The following is a 5,843-nucleotide window of genomic DNA, read 5'->3' as shown; positions in this document are numbered from 1 at the left end:
TCTTTCAAACTTTCAAAATCGAGCATAAAACATATTATTCAAGAGTCAACACCGACTTTTCGAGAAACTATGAGTAATTCACATAACCTTCTATGTGAGCACTCGTTGATTTTTGCGCGTACACACGCTATAAAATCGCTGAATTCACACATACAATTCACCAAACTCATAAATTGTGTGTTTTCAAAAACTCATTTTTCACTCAATAAAGCGTGAATAAGTCACGCACACACACAAAAAAAAATTAAAAAAAAAAAAAACTTTTGCTCAATCGAGCGTTCGTCTGTGAAACGAGAGACTTTTTTATTTTTGTAGAACTCTCCATACTTCAAATAAAATCTCGAGAGTTCTCAAACAAATTTTCATCATGAACTCCAGGTCTTTTCAAAACTCCTTTAACTCTAAAGATTATTATTTATTATTTTTACGAACGAACCTACGTTTCTAAAAGTATTTACAAAGTTCATGCTTCAAAAACAAACTTGGGTTTTCATGAAACCTAATAAACAAAACCTTTTGCTAATGCAACTAGGTCATATCTATTCAAAATTTTATGTCATCTCTTCCATATTAGGGATTTTTTGCTCGTTCCTCCGACTAACGAACAAACGTGCATATACATACGTTTTCTAAAAATCCTTCATAAATCATATGCATACGGCCATGGGATTTTGGTTTTATGGAAAACTCATCAATCATAAAACCAGCAGCAAAAAAAAATAATCACGAACTTACCTGTCGGCGCCGGCCGAAATTTGGCCGGACGATGGTCGGTCGGGCGGCGACGCTGGTTCTCCGGCAAAAAATTTATGCTGCTGCTGAACTCGTGAGAGTGATGAATAAAGGGAGAGTGGTCGGTCAATCAAAACAAAAAGAATTTTAGGGCTTCTTCCCTTTTATATCAAATTTATTTCCAAAACCTAATAAAACATGGGTTTCCTTTTTGGACTCGGGCCCGCAAATCCTAAACTGACCATAACTAAGCTTCCAAACACCCAAACCAGCAGTGCCTCATCTCTCCACACTCATGAGATGGCACTCTACCTTACTATCAGAGTCCTCATCCACGCATTTGCTCGTACATAACACCATTGGGGTAAATCGAGGATTCTGAAACTACCTTTGTAGACTGAGTTCAACCACTGATCTCGTCGACTGAAAATCACCATTTAATGCATACTGCGGAACATGATTTTTCCCCACTAAGCAGGAAACTTAATGTAGATGGTGGATTTTCAACAAAGGGCAAAACCGTAAAATCATGAGGCATGTCTTTGACGCGGCTTTTAGGCATGCAACGATTCATATTTTACGAAGCCATGATGAATATGTTTTCGAAAAGCCTCTACTAGCTGAGCGTTCGATCCCTGGCATTTCATCGTGCCCTCTATGCAGAATAACATATTTGGGCGGTTCTCCGTAGATTGAGGACTTAACGCCTTCAGGACGTCGGTGATACTCATTGTTCCCTGACTGCAGGAGAGTGACCCACCTCCACATAGAAGAATAATTGGGCGGCGGACGCCTTCAGGACATCGGTGACACTTCACTGTTCCCTGATTATGTGGAGAGAGTACATAGATTCAGGCACTTCTCCGTAGATTGAGAACACTAACGCCTTCAGGTCGTAAACAACATCGTGACTCCCTGACTGTGCACCACTCATAATATATGTGACGCTTTAACTGGCTAATATATTTTCTGAAGTAGATTACCTCTGTCGTGACATTCACTACTGAATTCCCAGAATAATCTATCATTGCTCCTATTCCATGCTCGGATCCACGGCCTGATCCCATGGAATGGCAATAACAATTGCTCTGATTCTATGATCAAATCCACGGCTTGATCTCATACAATAGCAATGAAACAACTGTATTATCTCATTACTCCGATTTCATGATCGAATCCACAACTGGTCTCATAAATGGTAATGGATAAATCTTAATTACTCTGATTCTATGGTCGAATCCACGATCCCATAAGATGGTAATGCTCGTTTTATTATTCTGAATTCATAGTCGAATCCACATCTGATCCTATGAATTAATAATGAACAACTATTCATTTTTATTACTTAGTTTCATGAATCATTCTCCACTGAATTTCATAAATTAGTAATAAATACTCAACAACCGGGCATCTGGACCATCACTGAGTAAGCCCCACAAAAATGGTGCAAGTGTACTCGACAATGATGCACGACTGAGCACCCAGATGCACGAACGAGCATCAAAAAATATGAAACAATGGGGAACCCCTCGCAAAACAGGAGAAAACATTAAAATAATAATAAAATAATTGAGGTGCTCACGGTGGGCCCAACGGCCCGTCGTTCCCTAGCCACGGTCGGTCCGCGCCCCTCCCATTATTTTTTCTTATTTTATTTTCATAAACTCATGAGGGTTATCCATCTTAGAAAAATTCCTTATTTTGTGCAAAACTTGTGAATTCTCCATAACTTGGTGGATTCTCCAAATAATATTATAAAAATAAGGAAAAGTGTGCGGGACCGGGTAACCCAGCCGGCCGGCCATGCCCAAGTCGTGGTCGGTCCCACACCTCACAATCCTTAGCTTTTTATAATTAAACTCTTTGTTTCAATAAAAACTCATGGATTCTCCATATCTTCAAGGACTCTCCATAACTTCAAGGATTCATGAAAAATAATAATAAAATAGGGAAAGGTGTGCGGGACCGGGAAACTTGGCCGGCCGTCCATGCCTTAGCATTGGCCGGTCCCACACCTTGCAATCCCTAATTTCTCATAATTATTATTTTCCCAATTCATGAAACTTCTGGGTTTGAGTAAAATTCGTGAGTTCTCCATATTTTCTCAAATATTTCGAATCACGAAATATTGCTCAAATATTTCGTGAATTTTACTCCTGGGTTTGAGTAAAATTCGTGAGTTCTCCATATTTTCTCAAATATTGCTCGAACCAAAAGCCAACATGGTCACACGGCCGGCTAGCCTCCCACGGAAATTTTAAATATTAAAAAATTCTTATTTTAGTATTTTTAAAATATTGATGAATTGAGCATACATGCTCATTCCACCAAAAAATCGAGAATGCTCAGCCAAGATGAAACTCTTCTGAAAATTCATGATATTGCTCAAATGCGCATCAGAAAATACTGAAACTCTCAGTATGGAGACACGGACATCATGGTAACACTGTGTTCCTCTATGATCGACCAGGTCATTCCTAGGGCTTGCATGAAGCCGGTCCCACACGTTTTCGCAATTATGACCTAATTTGCTCAATTGCTCATACTGGGCCTGAACTCTCTCCAACCAACTGGAGAATCCTCCAAACGACCAAAAACTGGTCACGTGACCACCTAGAGCCGGTCCCATACCCTCTTGGTCGGTCCTCATCTCTCATACCTAGGTTGTACACCTAATGTTGAACCCAACAATATTTTCAGTAAATGGTGAATCCACCATTTATTCATGATTTCTCACCAACTCTCAAACTGAGAATCCTGGTGCGTGGCACCGCATGGATGTTCCTCATCCCATGTGGTCGGTCCCTATCATTCATGATCAATTTGTAGCAATTCCCCAATTGATGGAGGATTGACCAAAAATTAGGGTTTTCGAATGAACGCTCTGTGAAACCATCATTCTGAGCACTCTTTGAACACTAATAAAATTTACGTTGATTCACTAATCAACATCAATATTTTAATTGATATTTTACTGGGTCACGTCACCAGTAAATAATTGGCTGAATCGAGCAACACTTGCTCGATTACCCGAATATAATCAATATTCGGCAATTCATCGATAATTCGTCGAATTGAGCAATACTTGCTCAGTTGTATGTCAGATTATCAAAATCATTAATTTGGTGAATTGAGCAATACTTTATCAGTTGCCCATCAAATTCTTAATATTCAGTAATTTGCAGAGTTGAGCAATACTTGCTCAGTTGCCCATTAAATTCTCAATATTTGCAGAATTAAGCAATACTTGCTCAGCTGTCCATCAAATTCTCAATATTTGCTGAATTGAGCAATACTTGCTCAGTTGCTCATTAAATTCTCGTAATTCGCAGAATTGAGCAATACTTGCTCAATCGCTCAACTAGTTGGTAATCCATCATACTGACATCTTTTCAGAGAACTACATGTTCAACCCATGAATCGCCGAGCATTCACCATCCATGCTTGATTCACCAAACTTAGACTCATTTTCTAATCAGTCAACAATTGACTAATCAAAACACGTCTACCCCGCAGACTCCACTATTTGTGAGACATCAATCACGTCACAAATGGGGGGATATCACTTAGGGTTTTGATCTGGCGGTCTACGGAACGTGGATTCATCCACAACGAGAAATGTGCGTAAGTCGTGTAAACGTTGAAGGAGTTAGCAAAGTAGTGGGTGCACGATAAGTCAATTCTCCACATGACATGAAAATGGCTTTACCACGATCTCCCACTTTCCCACTCTTTCACTCAAGAAACCGTTACGCTTACAGGGATTAGTGGTTCATCATTCTTGCAATATAAATAAGTCAAAATCGAGGACAACAAATATCATCAGTATCAACGTTTTCCGTCAACAACTCGATACAAACTTATTCACAGAACTCAACTTCAGCAATTCACCATTATTGCAGAAACCTTCAACACACCCACAATCCTCGATCATCACTGATGCCACACAATTCTCAGCTTCCCTCATATAAATCAACCCATCTCCCTCTTTGCGACCGAATTGACTCTGGAACGACCATTGTCTTGGTTTAGGCCGGAGTCATACAGATTGATTTCCCGAATCTAAGCACCCCCTTTGCAGCGGTGCATCTGTGTGAGGATTAACATTTTCCCCGGTCGAGGAGTCTCGACACCACGCTCGTCTCTCCACTTCCCGAAAAACCGGCGACCCGTTTTTCCCCATCCACACTTTAGACGTGTTTCTAATTTGAGTTGCTATATCCTTAATTTGGTGTAATGCCAAAACTGCCGGCACGAGCTCCAGTATCAACTCCAACGGAACTACGATTATCAACTCTGGTAACAACGATGGTTGACCGAGGTACCCTATTAGGTTCAATAACAATAACATTTTCTTCGACTGCAGCTGAAGGGCTGTTACCATCACCAACAACGGTGGAATCAGTAGTCTTTTTTAAAACCTCGGGATTTTGGTCAACAGGGCCCGAACCTTCCCAGAAAGCTCCTCATCATCACTATCGTCGGGAATGTTAAAATTAATACCAAGATTTTTCAGAGTCATGTCCACCACAGTGTAACCAACCTGACCTCCGGCAGAGCTAGCCAAGAAAGTATCACCAGCAGTACAATGATCAGGAACTTCCCGAATCATTGGAGAAATCATAGCACCTTCACGACCATCCAACACGCTTTTCAATTTCTTCTCCACAATCTTCATGGGGATATTCGCGTTAACAAGCCAAAAAACAGGGGCAAGGAAGTGTTTTTTACCTTCTCAACACGAGTCCCCTGTCGCTTGCTAGATCGAGAAAACAAAGGTTCGTCTTCCTCCTCATCCTCGAGATGATTCATCATCTTATGAAGTCAGATTAATAGTTTGTGGACGCCTTGGATCTTCAATCCAAACCATCTCCATGCATGATAATCAGGGAGGTGACTATGAATGGAAGCAACACCACGAGTGAATGTATTAGGAGAGGCCCAACCATAGAAAACAGGTTCTTCAATGATGAGGGGACATCTTAACCACATCGAGTCGCGAGTTTTGCAAAGATTCTTATTTGATACAGTAGGAGGGTCCTCGTCAAGAAGAAGCAGGGGACCACTGACAGAAGATCGTGGTCCGTAGAGTTCACAAAATGGTCAACCCC

This window comes from Papaver somniferum, chromosome 7 (genome assembly GCF_003573695.1).
Source record: "Papaver somniferum cultivar HN1 chromosome 7, ASM357369v1, whole genome shotgun sequence".
Lineage (NCBI taxonomy): Eukaryota > Viridiplantae > Streptophyta > Magnoliopsida > Ranunculales > Papaveraceae > Papaver > Papaver somniferum.
This window is presented reverse-complemented; position numbering follows the sequence as displayed.